Here is a 17,547-nt window from a genome sequence, read left to right on the forward strand (position 1 = left end):
CACCTATAAAAATACTGAGAATCAAATTGAAGAAACATGCGAACTAGAACAAGCCGAAAATTTTCAGTTACAAGCCACGAATCAAATCTATACATAATAATTAAACATAATAACCAGGGCTTGAAATGTCTTATCGACACAGGCTCCACTATTAACATGATAACCCGGAATATATTTGATTACCCTATCCAATCATCTAATCACCTAATCCATACAAGCAATGGCTCCTTGATAATAAACGAGACTATTAACATACCACCTAACAACTATTTTCCAATTGAACAAGAATTCTTAATACACAAATTTTCAGACCAATATGATATGCTCATTGGACGCAAACTGCTGTCTAATGCCGAAGCCGTCATAAATTATAAAGACAAAACAGTTAACCTTTTTGGAAAAGCCTATAGATTGATCAATACAACAACCCCCAAACAGTGCCATTTTCAGGACACTCCTATATTCAAAGAGGACTCAATCTCGTTAGAAAATTCCTCACTTCAAGAGAATTCATTCCGCCTAGACCACCTAAACAAGGAAGAAAAATATAAATTAACAAATTTACTAAAAGCATTCGAAGAAATCCAGTATCACGAGGGCGACATGCTTAGTTTTACAAACCAAGAAAAGCATTCAATAAAACCACACACAACTCTCCGATCTACACCAAAGTTTATAGTTACCCACAAGCTTATGAAAAGAAACTCAGATTTCAGAAATGCTCAATCAAGGAATAATACGCGAAAGCAATTCCCTTATTGTAGTCCCATATGGGTAGTCCCTAAGAAGTTAAATGCGTCTGGGAAAAGAAGTAACAGTCAATGATAGATATCCGATACCTAATATGGATGAAATATTAGGAAAACTAGGCAAATGTAACTACTTTACTACCATAGATCTTGCTAAGGATTCCACCAAATAGAAATGGAAGCAGAATCAATTCCGAAAACTGCATTTTCCACTAAGCATGGACATTACGAATATACTCGTATGCCATTCGGGCTAAAAACGCCCCAGCCACATTCCAACGATGTATGAACAATCTCCTTCGTCCGCATCTAAACAAAAATTGCCTTGTTTACCTAGACGATATAATAATATTTTCCACTTCTCTCGAAGAACATTTACAGTCACTAAAGGCAGTCTTTGAAAAACTATCTCAAGCAAACCTCAAACTACAGTTAGACAAGTGTGAATTCTTACGAAAAGAAACCACCTTCCTCGGATCACTAAAGACGGAATAAAACCTAATCCCGATAAAATCAAAGCTATAGTAAAATACCCTTTGCCAACAAAACCAAAAGAAATCAAAGCTTTCTTGGGCCTGACAGGTTATTATAGAAAGTTTATACCTAACTTCACTGATATAGCAAAACCTCTGACAAAATGTCTTAAAAAGGGTCAAAAATTGACACCAAGGAAAAAATTATGTAGAAGCTTTCCAAAAACTTAAACTCCTAATCTCAGAAGATCCAGTCCTAAAATACCCAATTTCGATAGAAAATTCATACTAACTACAGACGCCAGCAATGTAGCTCTAGGAGCTGTTCTCTCACAGGAAGGACACCCGGTTAGCTATATTAGTAGGACACTCAATGAACACGAAGTAAATTATAGTGCTATGGAAAAGGAATTATTGGCAATTGTCTGGGCTACAAAACCTACCGACATTATTTACTGGGAAGACATTTCGAGATAGCTTCCGATCACCAACCATTATGTTGGTTACATAAACTAAAAGAACCAAATTCAAAACTTTTAAGATGGAAAATTAGGCTCTCTGAATATGACTTCGACATAAAATTCATTAAAGGAAAAGAAAATTAAGTCGCCGACACCTTATCCAGAATAAATATAGGACAAACACATTTCGGAGAATCCACACAACACAGTGCAGAAGAAGATAGCACAGATTTAATACAACTATCAGAAAAACCAATCAATTGCTACAATCGACAAGTTATATTTTCCAAAGGTTCCGCTAATATACAAAATGAGACTTATTTCAAAAACAAATCATACGTATCTCTTACGAAGACATGACTACAGAAATAGCTAAACAATACTTACTTGACCATTTTGCTCAAAACCAGCGCTATATACATCGATAGCGATGCAGATTTTGAGGTAATCCAAGGTGCATACAGAGAAATCATGAATGCAAAATACACTAAAATCGTCCGCAGCCTTATTTTATTAAAAACGTACCTACTTATGCAAAATTTAAAGAACTAGTTCTGACCACACATGAAAAACTTCTACATCCTGGAATCCAAAACTACAAAACTTTTCGGTGAGACATACTATTTTCCCAATAGTCAACTCCTCATCCAAAACATAATCAACGAATGTCAAATATGTAATCTAGCAAAATCAGAACATCGTAACACCAGCATGCCAATGAAAATCACACCAAAACCCGAACATTGCCGAGATAAATTTGTAATAGATATTTACTCTTCCGAAAGCAAACACTAATTAAGCTGTATAGACATTTATTCTAAATTCGCTACTCTCGAACAGATAAAACCAAAGACTGGATAGAATGTAAAAATGCTCTCATGCAAATATTTAATCAGTTGGGAAAACCCAGACTCTTAAAAGCGGATAGAGATTGTAATGGACCCATACAGTACATACATACATAAAAAAAACAACAATAAAATTTAAAAACTTAAAATAACCCCAAAAATAAATAATACGTTAGGATTTGAATTTAAATAGTTAGGCGCGCATAGGCGTACGTAGATATGTGGGTGACAGTGGAGAGTTACAGCGTTGTAAGTGACAGATGTAAATTCACCATTTGGTGAATTTCGCTCTCACTTGGGCTGGTTAAGATCTGCACTATCAAGGTTAGATCTTTTTCAATCAAGATCGCAAAGGAAGCAGACGCCCTAGAAATTCTGTATATCCACCCAGAATATCAAAGTATTGAGGCCTCGTGGCCAAAAAAAAAAAATTATTTAATCTTGGATAATTTTGTCCATCCCCGCCGCTTTTGCCCCAAAAGCTGGCATTAGCAGAATACTTCAAAGTGCCGTTTAGGCAAGGTAAATATTATAAAATCGGAAAAAATAATTAGTTGCAAAAATTTCAAAAAAAATTCTTTAAAATCAGGTGTCCACTTATATATACAAAAGAAAATAATAATCTTTGCTACCAGCCAACTGGCTAAGGCGACGACCGACAGCAGCAGCAGGAGCAGACAACAAATAAATAATAAATTAAATAATTAATAAAATAATAAATGTAACAGAAATAGAAGTGCAAGTGTGTGCATAGCGAGTGCAGATCGCTTTCAAAACTCAAACAACATTGCGGCTGAATATAAGTAAAATCATTTAAATACTGAAAGCCCAATATCATATGAGCATAGTGAGAAAAAGAGTAATTAAAAGCTTAAATAAGTTGGTGAACAACGTGAGCAGAAAACAAGAAAAAAAGGCGCTGAAGCTGTGAAATATACATTGTGTGTGTGTAAAAATATTAAAAGAAAAAAATTAAAAAAACTACACTCGACAGAACATTTTTGTTGTTTTTTCTGTGCCTAATAATGTAAAACCAAAGTGTCGTAAAACAATCAAGTGCAAATCGTGAATTGGTAAAATAATTTAAAATAAAAAAAAATTTAAACAAAACCAACATCGTCGAGAAGGCCTTCATCGAGGAAAATTGGGTGAGTGAGAAAGGAAAGTCGCAAGGCGTTAGCTACCACATCGTTAACACCTTTGTGTTGGCCAGTGTAGCCGCGCTGTGATTGCCGACGGCTTGCGCACTTTTCTTTTCATTTATTATTTTATCTCTTGTTATGTATTTGCCTTGATTTGCAATGACAAGTGCATCAGGTCACTCATCTGCCTAGTCCAGAATAATAAAGACGAAAATAAAGAAAAAGCAGAAATGAGTTAACTGATTGCCTTTTCATTAATATTCGTATTTTATTGCCATGTATCGCTATTGCGATTTCTTTTTCAGGCGCGGAGAAAAGAAATAAGAATAAATGTTTTGTCAAGTGTATTTTGCAATAGTATTTAAATGACAACAAAACAAATACAAAATATATAACAGTCAGTGAACATTAAAAAATAAAACCACACAATAATATTAAACTGCTCAGTGAAATAAAATAATACAAAACTGTACGAATGAAGTTGTTCTAAAACCTACTTGCTCTCATACAGACTTACTTGCGCTACCAAATGAAGTTGTTCTAAAACCTACTTGCTCTCATACATATTTACTTGCGCTACCAAATGAAGTTGTTCTAAAACCTACTGCTCTCATACGTATTTGCTCTACCAAATTCAATTGTTCTAAAACCTCGTTGCTGAGAGCAAAAACCTAAAACATGAAACATGAAATATGAAAATGAAATGAACAATTAATTACAACTAAAATAAAATAGTATAAAATGTATAAAATTTTAGATACTATTTCGCATGCAGTAGCCCAAATACATTAAAAATTAAAAATTCTTGAATGATTTTCTTATCCATATTTACGGCCACTCATACTTATACGATATACTTGTACACATTCTCGCATAATATTAAGTTATAACCTAGTTTATTTGGCAAATGGATACATTTTGTTAAAATAACTATTCATTATTATGAATATACTACATTTCCGTTTATTTCTGCTTGAATAATTAAATTTTATAATGATGATGAAATACTAAGTTTTCTTTTCTGATGACATGGGAGCATAAGAAGGGGTAAATAAAAGCTGCGTTTGGGGTCTTCACTTAAAAATACATTAGAAGACTATGGCTGGGTGGGTAGCGAACAAGGAGAGGGACATCAACACCTTCGTCCTCTCCATTTAGGTACACTACTTTTCTTGTGAGTTTTCTTTTCAGTTTCAAATTAGTTTGTTTAATTGGCCATAGTTTCCTTGGTTTTGTTTTAGGCATGTATGCCTTTTATTGTATTCGCATGAGGATCGTTCCATGCATATTTGATGAGGGACTCTATAATAATTCACCGCAAGTATAGCGATCATCAGTGACAGCAACAACCCCACATCCCGGAAGAGCTAAGGGTTCAAAGGGTCCCGCTCGGCTGGTGATGATGATCAAGGAGCCGCACACGGAAGTAGGAAAAAGCAGTGTGGCGGCGCGGCATGCTGCAAGTAATTCTGGCACCCAACAAGGGGCTGATATTACAAGAAATTGAATTTGGCCCAACAACGGTGGGACAGTTGTTACAAGATCCGCATTAATCTTACTGATATAGACAACCTAACCCAATATTTCAATACTAAAATAAGTAACTACACTAATAACCCACGAATTAAACTTTTATACAACAAAATGCTTAGGGAACTTAATGGTATAACCGTACACCAAACAAATAGACAAAAACGAGGACTGATTAACATGGTGGGATCTGCATTTAAATACCTATTTGGAACGTTAGATGATAACGACCGAATGAAAATTCAAAACCAATTAGAATCAGTAGTAACGAACTCAATTAACTTACACGAAATAGATGACATAATTCAACTGGTCAACAGCAATATGCAAGAGATTAAAGAATTTGAAGATAGACATAACGACGTAGAACAGATGCTATACGAACTTATCCAATTTACTGAATATATAGAAGATATTGCAATGGGTATGCAACTTTCCCGATTGGGACTATTCAACCCAAAATTACTCAATTACGACAAGTAAAAAAAGTAGACAGTAGTAACATATTGCTAACCAAAACATCAACCTGGATTAACCCTGATCAAATACTTATCATATCACACATCCCTATTAAACAAAAACTGTTCACACCATTAACATAATACCCTACCCCGATAGTAACGGTTATCAGCTCGATCACTCAGGAAAAGATACTTATTTCGAAGAGCAAACTAAAATTTATATCCAAGACTACAAATAGATAAATGATGAATGTATTAAAAATATTATAAAAGAACTAACCCAATATGTAATTTCGTTCCTGTAACAGTCAACCAAATAATTAAATATGTAGAACCAAACAATATCCTAACTTGAAAGACAAGATTGCCAAGAAATAAATAAAAACATAACGATCAAAGGTATCAAAATAATTACAATAAGACAATGTAAAATTGAAATAGGAAAAATTGTGTTGAGCGAAAACCATTTGAACCCCGAAATAAATTTAACTCCATTGTATACACCCTTACAAATAACAAAAATAAAACCAATAGAACATAAAGACGTTGTAAAATTAATATCGAAGAATAATATCACAACTTGTATAATTGCATTAATCATAAGTTTAATAATCTGTATCATTTACATATATTTGAAATTTAAACCTACAAGAACCATAGACATACAGGATACAAATCCAACAACATTACCCAGGTTGTACCCATCAACCTCGGCAGAAGCATGAGCTTCTCTCTTTAAGGAGGAAGTAACATATGTAACATATGTAGAAATGTACTACTAGGCCAGTACCGGTCAAAGCCCCATAGCAGTCGCGTTCCAGATTTCAAGTCGCATAATAATTAATAAGCATATTTTGCACATGCCATAGCGTAAGCACAAATTGTACACGTGCCGCATAGACAGAAAGACCCATTAACTTTTACTACTAAAACTTGTACGATTAGTCTTTAACTGATTATTGAACTATAAACACGTCTTGTAATAAACACGTCTTGTAAAAATATATTGATTTAAATCAATAAAGAACTTAACTGAACTTTAGTTGTGTTCAATCTGTTATTTAAACTCAATTTTCAGTGTTGACCTTAGGCTTATTGCCCGGTCATTTAATCGACTCGTGAACGAAAATATTAAATTCGTAAGTATATATATATGGAGTGTAGCGGATCTACACGCGTTTGTTTTAATAAGTTTATGTCGGGTTATTACTATTTTCTTCCATATTAAATTATGCGGATTGTATACGGCGAATAAACTTGATCACGCCACTGCCAACTTAGAAGTGTTCGCCAACCTTTTTGCATACCGAAAATGCTCTTCAGAAAAGCTGCAACGAACATACTTCTATCTCTATACACGCACAACAATCGTAGTGTGTATCTCTTTCGAACCTCTATCCTCACGCAACATCTCTCTCTCTCTCAAACGTCTAACCTCACGCAACATCTTTCTCTCATGTTCGCATCGAACTATCCTGACCATCTGGCGAATAGAAGGATCAAAGCGTACTAACAAACAACCGTTATAGTGTAGAGACAAGAAATGTCACTTGGTACGCGTATTTGATTTAAGTCTTTTACACTGACTACCATAATTTAAGATCCGACACGGCCATTCTGACAATTACACGTCCTCGTGTACTGTAACCTTAATATTACTTTTAAATCCGTGATTATAGCTTGTGTTTTCTTTTACTCATCAATTTCAAATACCATTTATTTATTCGATATATTGCCTTACACTTAACATTTTCTCTTATTTCATAGTCTTTCTATATTTTACATTCTACGCAACATTATAAACAAATTTCAATTCTTATTCTCATTACATAATCAAATTTATGTTAACATTAAATTCATTACATTTGCTTCTCAACAATTCAAAATTCGACTCTAGTTATCGTCACTATGATTTCCTTTTGATTAAGAGCATAGTCCGTCAAGAGCGCCACACGCCATGTTCCAACTTTCGTCTTTCACTTGTACTTGCCCAATGACGTAGATAGCTCAAATCTCAAAACCATATCTTTAACTCATCTCAATCAAATGTTGTCATATCAACCATGCATAAACTTTGCATCCGCCAGGTTATTTCCATTCGAATTCTCAAACACATCCGCCATTCACAAACATTTTCTTATCGAAGTCTATTGCAACTTAATTTCAACCATTCCATACTATATATGGACATTTTGTTAATCACATAACATATCCTCTCACACGGATGTATTAAAACCATTTCAAAATTTCTCAGGCGGGCACTCCAATTCACTCGGAACATAACCATCTGGCATCTTTCTCAAATCTTCATGACAATATTTATAAGTTCTCTTATTATGTAATGACTTCAAGATATATCTATCTCCTTCTAAAACTTCACTAACCAAAAACGGTCCTTTAAACTTTGCATCCAATTTAGTTTGATGCCGTTCTTCGTTTTTCAGTAAAACAAAATCTCCAACTTTATGTCGTTCAACTGCTGCTTTATTTTTATCGAACCTTATTTTGTCTTAACTAGCTTGATTATTCATATTTTCAATTGCCCTATCTCTAGCATTAACTTTATCTACCTCCATCTCTGTATCATACGGTGGAATCAAGCCCAAAGGACGAGCCTCCTTGCCGACAAGCAACTCTAGGGGACTTGCCTTGGTTGCACTACTAACTGTGCAATTCAAGGCAAGTTGTACCTCACCTAAAGCATCTTGCCAAGATCGGTGACTTGATTCAACCGCTGACAGTAGATTCTTCAGTGAACTCATCACACGTTCAACTTGACCGTTTGCACGGCTTCCTCCTGTAGCTATAAGATGAAGCTTAATCTTCTGTGATGTACAAAATTCTGAAAATTTCCCACTAGTAAAACATCTACCCTGATCAGCTATTATACGCTGCGGTATTCCGAACAAAGAAATAGATGATTTCATTGCCTGAATACAACTGTCAGAATCTAATCTTAGAGTATGGAACAAATAAACAAATTTTGTTAAAGCATCAATTTGTACTATCACATATTCCATAAGATCATTCTTCCCACTTAATTTTCCAGTAATGTCGATATGCACCGTAGCTCAATCTTCGTCCGCGATGATTTAAGAGAATTACAATCAGTATACACTACAAACGTACGACCGACTAAATAATGACGGAACTGTTTAACGGATTCTACCACTGCCAAGGTTTCTAATTCGTATGAATGGTATCTAGACTCGGCAGGGAAGTAGTTTTACTAAAATACTCTATTACATGAGGACTACCATTGATTCGATGCATCAACATTGCACCATAACCGTAAGAGCTAGCATCTGTGTGTAACTCTATTGGATGTTGTGGATCAAAAATAACAAGTACAGGCTCATTTATAAGGATAGCAATAATATTTTTCTAATATCTTCCAACTCGCTATTCCAATTAAACACACTTTTACTCGAAGTTAAGGAATATATCGGTTTCATAATCTGTGAGAACCGAGGCACGAATTTTCGAAAATAAGACGCCAATCCTATAAACTGTCTTACGCTACGAACGGTTTGCGGTGGTGGCAAGGAATTTAACGCAAGAATTTTTCGCGGATTAGGCCTAAACTCTCCAGCTCGTACCTCATACCCCAAGTATTGTACAGTAGTTTTTAAGAATCCAGCTGCAGTCAATACATCCAAAACAATCCTCAATCTTTGCATACCTAATTCTATGGTAGATGACACCACCATTATATCGTCCATATAGACTATTACATAAGAATATGCAAGATTTCCCAATGCGTTTATAATAGCTCGCTGGAAAACAGACGGGGCGTTCTTGAGGCCAAATGGCATTGTCAGATACTCATAGTGCCCATCAGGTGTAACAAACGCGGTATATTCAACAGAATCGGGATGAATGGGTATCTGATGGTATCCACTAGCCATATCCAGACAAGTAAAATATTTTGCACCCGCTAGTCTAGCAATCTGATCGTTAATAAGTGGTAAGGGATATCTGTCCGAAACAGTATTGTTGTTCAGTTCACGATAGTCAACGCAAAGTCGATCGGATCCGTTCTTCTTTTTAACCAAGAGTATAGGACTAGCATAGGGAGAACAACTAGGTCGAATAATGTTACAGTTTAACAATTCCGTTATCCTTTCACGTACAATTTCTTTTTCATTTGGACTCAAACGATATGGACGCCGCTGCACAGTTTTGTTTGGATCAATTAATCTAATAGTCATTTCACCCGTATTAACCTTTGTGCAAGGGATTCCATCAATAAATGCAGCTGAATAGTCTTCAAGTAATTTAATTAAGTTTTCCTTGTCATTACCAATCATTTCAGTATCAACATTAAGTAACATGGCAGATGGCTCAGATACTTTGCAAACGTTTACAGATTTAGACTTAACAAATTCAAATTTATCAGGTTTCAAGATGATTTCGTATCCCTGACTAAGGATTTCCCTACCAATTACAATATCATTTGTGAGATACTTATCTGCTATGACGTGAAACAGTATTTCTACAATATTTCCATTAATAATACATTTACATAGTTTTTGTAGCTTACTGGAAATGCCAGCGTCGCCAATACCTCGTATTATGACAATATTATTAATAAGTTTGCCATCAAATTTACCGGCAACACTACTTCGAATAAGCGAGCATTCTGCTCCAGAGTCGAAGCAAATAGGAAAGATTTCACCCTGATGTGTCAAAACTCCTTTTGGCTCAGCCACAAAACATTGATTACATTTCTTCTCAGTAACTGCTCCAGATTTAGCTGCATTGTTCGTGCACCGATTCGCAAGATGCCCAAGTTGTCCACACCGGACATGCTGTTTATTCTCCGATCCAGACCGCTTTAATTTACACTCCGCCATTTTATGTCCTGGTTTCTTGCATAAGTGGCACACAATTTTGACTCGCTTGCTGTCGCCGCTATTACCATCAGTACTTCCAGCACTACGCTTTTTGTCAAATGTAAATGCTTTCAGTTCCATCTGGAGTTGACTTATAGTTTGTACATTTGACAAGAACACCATACGCTGCAAACGGTTGTCAAAATTGGCCATGTGCGCAAGTACGGTGGATACAGCTATTTCCTCGACGTTCATATTTCGCCATTTTGTGGTCAATGACGTCACCATACGGCTTGCGTACACTGCAGGGCACTCATTGTAGCCTGGACGGCTGTTCAGCATATTCAGGAACATAGCTGCCGACGTTTCCTTAATCTCGAAACGCTGTATAAACAGTTCTATAAACTGCTCCCAATTAATGCCGGGATAGCAGATCTGTGCAAGCCACGCTGAAGCACTGCCCTGCATGCAACTACTCAACATCATGATAAGTGCGCTGCCATTAATCTGCTGTTCGACCATAATAATGCTTGCCGTTGCACACCATTGAGTCGCATCAGCTCCAGTTACATCTGGGTTAAATTTTGGCAAAACCACTTGATTTTGTGGACGCACAGACGCTTGCATTGCTTTACACATTTCGACGAAATTACGATTGTGGAGTTCCATAATGGTACGCCACTGATCTTCAGAAAATGCAGGAGTTGGCACTGATCCCACTTCTGATGTCGGGTTATTACTATTTTCTTCCATATTAAATTACGCGGATTGTATACGGCGAATAAACTTGATCACGCCACTGCCAACTTAGAAGTGTTCGCCAACCTTTTGCATACCGAAAATGCTCTTCAGAAAAGCTGCAACGAACATACTTCTATCTCTATACACGCACAACAATCGTAGTGTGTATCTCTTTCGAACCTCTATCCTCACGCAACATCTCTCTCTCTCAAACGTCTAACCTCACGCAACATCTTTCTCTCATGTTCGCATCGAACTATCCTGACCATCTGGCGAATAGAAGGATCAAAGCGTACTAACAAACAACCGTTATAGTGTAGAGACAAGAAATGTCACTTGGTACGCGTATTTGATTTAAGTCTTTTACACTGACTACCATAATTTAAGATCCGACATATATATATAGTATAAGACGAGTATTCATCATCCCAGTCTTTCACCGGACTTTCGACGAAACGTTTTTTGGCGCGTGGCATTTGATTGAATTTCACAATTTTACAAAAATCATGCCAACAACTAGCACACAGTCATTAACAAAATAAACTGGCCAGTCAATAAACAAGTTAATTTAGCCCATAGCTTATATCCAGACAAACCGGCCATCACAAATAGCTTGCAGTTTACTTTATAAGCCGGCCAAATAACAAACCTCTGATCATTACCAAAATTTCAGAATTAATGCAGTAAATGGCGAACCACATAACTCGGGCGCTCACCTCTACAGAAAGTCATGAAACATGGAGCTGATCCGGGCGTTTACCATGCCTTTATTCTATTTCAAGATCACAGCCCTCGCCGGCTTGATCTGTGGCATCTTCATCACTGTCTTCATCATTCAGTTCTGTGATTTCTTCATCATCACACTCATCATCCAACTCTGTGGTAATCCCTTCTCAGGCATACCTCTCAAAAATTCGTGAGAATATTTATATGTTCTATTATTAGTTAGTGCCTTAAGTTTATACCGATCTCCTTCAATATTTCGGTTACTAAAACGGTCCTTTAAACTTAGGGTATAATTTTGTCGCTCTTCGTTCTTAAGCAAAACGTGATCACCAACTTAATGTCTTACAATAGTATCCTTATCTTTATCAAATCTAGCCTTATCGTAATTGGCATTCTTTTCCATGTTTTGCTTAGCCTTTGCTCTAACTTTATCAATATCAACATCGTTCTTATTTTCAACAACAGGTACGATACCAAACGGCCTTGCTTCTTTGCCAATGAGTAGTTCTAAAGGGCTAACCTTAGTCATTCTATTGGGCGTACAATTAAGAGCCAGTTGAATTTCACATAAAGCATCTTGCCATGATCCCTGACCTGTCTCAACCGCTGTTAGCATGAACTTTAGAGTACTCTTAACTCGCTCTACTTGGCCATTGGCCCGACTAGCACCCGCGGCGATCAGATGCAAATCTATCTTTTGAACAGAACAGAAATCACGGAATGCTGTGCTAGAAAAACTACGTCCCGATGGCATATGTATGTTATGAGTCAGATCACCTAGGGCACGATTAATGGCCCTTTGGAATACAGAAGGCGCATTTTTAAGCTCAAAAGGCATTGCCAAGTATTCATACTGCCCTTCTGGGGTTACAAACGCGTCCGTTCAAAAGAGCTTGTATGTATTGGGATCTGATGGAAGCCACTCGCCATATCAATGCATGTGAAAACCTAGCACCACTCAACTTCAGATAGCTAGGTTGATATAAGTGGCAACGGGTACTTGTCGGAAACAGTATTGGCATTAAGCTCACGATAATCAACACACAGACGGTCTGTACCATTTTTCTTACAGACAAGTAACATCGGACTCGCGAAAGGAGAGGAGCTATGTCTTATTATGTTTGCTTCAACAGCTCTTGAATGGAATGTCTAACCTTTTCTTTTTCTTCCACACTCAATCGGTAAGGGCGCCTCTGAACCGTCTTATTTTGATCAATCAAACGAATCTCTAACTGTCCGTAGTCACGCGGCTCTGTGGTATACCGTTTATGAACGAATTTGAATACCCTGTAATATTGATAGCAGTTTATCTTTATCCTGTCCATGTAAATCGGTATCGACACCAGCCAGGTCAGGAGTGCATTCGGCGACTACGACAGGTAATACAGACTTTTCGTTAAACATAGTAAGCGCGCTTGATGTAATTGTCACGCCGATGCCGAAATTTCTCGACCAATCAGAGCGTCATATTTGATATGATTGTCTAAAACTACGTGAAATAAGATTTCGTAAACTACTTTGTTACATATATATATATATATATATACATACACATACGACACACATACATACACTTATCCTTTCATTCACGACACATACACGCATATACTACATATATTCATATACACATATTCCATATGGGGACGGGGTGATGCCAGTATGGTAAAGCTGCTGATTGGCTTTAACATGGCAAAGTCCAGCGCGATCCATACATGGCTGAACTCAAGCAGCTCATCGCCTCCACGTGGCGTCTCTGGTAACAGCCCCTTTATCGCCAACATGGGGGCTGGCTAAGATGAGCCGGTGAGAAATCACCGAATGGCTAGAAATCAGTACGGGTTTGTACCCATGTTGGGCGCCGTTCTGGTTAGCGTCTGTCCCATATTGGGCGGCTAGTTTTTCTTCGGGTAGCTACACCTGAGGCACTTATCATCCAGAAAACTGCAGACACCTCCTATGGGGATATATTGCGGAAACTGAAAAGTGACCCGCGGCTGGACGAATTTGGCAAGCACGTACGTAGAATCAGGAGGACTCAGAAGGGAGACCTGATCCTGGAACTGGATGGCAAAGCAGATGGTGGCATTGCAGACTCTCTCAACATTATTGCCACTGTACGTTCCGGTATGCAAAGAACTGTACTGAAATGCAGCGGCATTGATGAGGCAACGACCACGGGGATCTACTCCAATGTCTAGCGGCTCAATTCCCGAGCATGAAAGGTGAAATGTTTTAGGAGGATGCGGGACGGGACCCAAACAGCGACTGTAATGTTAGATGTTAAGGATGCGATCACAGTTCTGAAAAAGGGTACTAATACCGTGGGCTGGTCAAGGTGCCGCCTAACCCAAGATAATAGGCCTATGAGGTGCTTCAAATATCTAAACTACGGGCATCAAGCAAGTAACTGTAGGGAGGTAGATCGATCTGACTGCTGCTTACGGTGTGGGGCTAAAGGACACAAAGCCAAGGGATGCACATCAAAGCAGAGATGCTTGATTTGCTGTGATGGGAAGGACAGGAACCACCCGACTGGCGGGTTTGCCCCACCTATAAGAAGGCTGCCCAAAAGCAATCGGAGGATAAGAGCAAGCAACATGCAAGAATCACTGTTCGGCAGCCCAGAGCCTTCTGCAACAGACCGAACAGGAACGGAAGATTGATATTATGTTTCTCAGTGAACCCTATATCTCGAGTGTAGGGAATGCAGGGGTGATCCTAGACAGTTTGGGAAAGGCAGCAATCCAATGGTGCACAGGAACTCAGATTGAAGAAGTACAGACCCCTCCCGTGCTGGGGTTCGCCCACGGTAAATTAAAGGGAGTCCACTTTTACAGCTGCTACGTTCCCCAAGCGACTCCTATGAGCATTTCGATGCGATGCTGGACACGTTAGTGCACCATGCGAGAGGGCGTACCCCGGATGTGATTGCGGGGACTTTAATGCCTGGGCCACTGAATGGGGTAGCCGAGCATCAAATCGGAGAGGACGAGCCCTGATCAACGCAATGAGCCTGCTTGATTTAGCATTGCTTAACGACGGATTTAAACCGACTTTTGACAATGACAGAGGATCATCGTACATTGACGTCACTTTCGCGAGCAGGTCTCTATCAGCCAATGCTACTTGGGAAGTTCTAAAGGACGTGACGTTGAGTGACCACGCGATTATCCTCGTCAACATTAAACTGACGAGAGCGACCCATAGGCTTCGTAGAGAGGAAATAGGGGACACGAGGAAACTTGACAAGGAGATTCTAGGCTATGTAATTGACGATTTGGCGAATCCAGCTGATCAAGCAGAAACAATGGCCATAAATTTGACGCGCATACTAACATCGACCTGTGATGCCATAATGCCGCGAAAAGGGCTACCAAACGTAAGTCTCCAGTGTACTGGTGGAGTGAATCCATAAAACTTATGAGGGCGGAGTGTGCTACAGCGAGAAGAAGAGCGCAACGTGCGAGAGGAAGAGATGACCACTCGCAACTGGTGAATCGCTACAAAGCTGCTCGTGCGGCACTACAAAAAGCTATTGCTAAAGCTAAAGCTGGTGCGTTCAAGGATCTTCTTGAAAGTATTGACGATAACCCTTGGGGACCCGCCTATAAGATTGTTTTAGAAAACTAAAATCATCGGCGGTTAGACCTCAAATAAAGCCTGACGCAATGGCCAGAATTGTGGAGGAACTCTTTCCACCACAAGCTACGCTTTGGCAGACGGCACAGACAACCCCGGGGCGGCGTTTCCCAGGATCACTCCTGAGGAAATAGTGCAAGCCGCCAGGAGGATAAGGCCTAGTAAGGCTCCTGGGCTGGATGGAATACCGGGTGTATCGCTGTATTGAAGAAATAACTGAAGTACCCAATGGACTATCGCACCAACAGTACGGGTTCCGAAAGGGTCGAAGTACCCTGGACGCGCTGAATAAGGTTCGAGACATTGCCCAAAATGCGTTAGCCGGACAAAGATGGCTAGGAGGAGCCAAGGAATACTGTGCCATTATCACTCTAGACGTGAAGAATGCCTTCAACACGGCTAAGTGGACCAGCATCCTTAGCGCTATGCACAATATGGGAATCCTACATATCTCAAGAATATTGTTGGTAACTAGTTTAGAGAGCGGATACTTTGGTACGACACAACTGAAGCCCCAGAAAGTACCAAGTCTCGTCGGGAGTTCCACAAGGTTCGGAGCTCGGCCCAATCCTGTGGAACATAATGTACAACGGCAACGCGGAGCTACACTGCTTCGCGGACGACGTAGCAATAACAGCTGTAGCAAAAGCTCTGACGGAACTCCAAACCGTCTGTAACGTTACAATCAGTGCAGCCACTGGTTGGCTAGAAAGTGTAGGGTTAAAGATAGCAGCGCACAAGACAGAAGTAGTACTGCTCAGCAGTAGGAAGGCTGTAGAGACACTGCAGATCACGGTAGGCGGGGTACAGCTTGCTTCATCTAAGTCGCTAAAATACCTGGGGTCCTTATCGACCACAGATTCAACTTTAGGGACCACGCTAGATATGCCAGCAGAAAGGTAGCCATGACGACTACAACGCTAGCAAGATTAATGCCTAACGTAGGTGGACCAAGGATGCCAGCAAAGAGGCTGCTCGTATCGGTTGCGAAGGCGTCTTTACTGTATGCAGCACCAGTATGGTACAAAGCTACGGTAAAGGCGTCGTACCTTAAAGAGGCTCGGGCCGTCTACAGAACTATGGCCCTAAGACTCATCAGAGGGTTTAGGACCATATCAGAGGATGCGGCACTCGTCCTCGCAGGTATGTTACCCGTAGATTTAGAAATCAGGGCGCTGACATTAATGCGAGACGGAGTCAACCAGACGTCAGCATACGAGCGACAACTGGAGGAGTGGCAGAGCAGATGGGAGTCATCGCAAAATGGGCGATGGGCGTGGTCGGAATGCAAACATAAGGAGCTGGACTACCATCTCACCCAGTTCCTTACTGACCACGGCTGCTTCAGAGGATACCTGGAAAGATTCCACCATGTAGATACCCCCATTGCATGTTCTGTATGGACAATGTGGAATCAGCGGAGCATGTCCTGCTACACTGCTCTAGATTTGTGAATGAGAGAGAGCAAATAGGCGGACTTATTGGGTAGCCTTCAGACCGAGGGACCTTATAGCTGCAATGATGGCAGACGAGGAGTCCTGGAATGTGGGAAAGACCCTCATCATTAACATGATGAAGAAAGTGCGAGCTGACGAGGTATCTAGCAGACCAGACAGCCAATAGCTGATCTGCGACCAGGCTCGCCTTGCATAGGAGGAAATTATAAAAATGACGACAGTGTGCTTAGGAGCACACCATCCTCCTCGCCGAAGTAGTATCTTAATTGACAGTCCCGGCGAGCTTACACGGGACAGAAAGAGCATACGAAGGTTTTAGTGCGTAAAATCGCACATACCCTTCTACAAGAGTAGGGGATCTTATTGAATATTTTCCTGCCGGGGTGCAACACCAAAAAACAAAAAACATATTCCATATATACATTCCAAACATTTTCATATATGTATATGAACAGCAGCAACTTGTGATCCAACGAGTTTAATAA

General features: G+C 39.4%; 1 pseudogene; it reads left to right on the forward strand.

The window, feature by feature from the left end:
* Positions 1 to 14,236: 14,236 nt before the first annotated feature.
* Positions 14,237 to 17,228, forward strand: LOC132797942 (uncharacterized; annotated as a pseudogene).
* Positions 17,229 to 17,547: the final 319 nt, after the last annotated feature.

The sequence above is a fragment of the Drosophila nasuta genome, unplaced genomic scaffold, assembly GCF_023558535.2.
Source record: "Drosophila nasuta strain 15112-1781.00 unplaced genomic scaffold, ASM2355853v1 ctg37_pilon, whole genome shotgun sequence".
In the NCBI taxonomy this organism is placed as follows: Eukaryota; Metazoa; Arthropoda; class Insecta; order Diptera; family Drosophilidae; genus Drosophila; species Drosophila nasuta.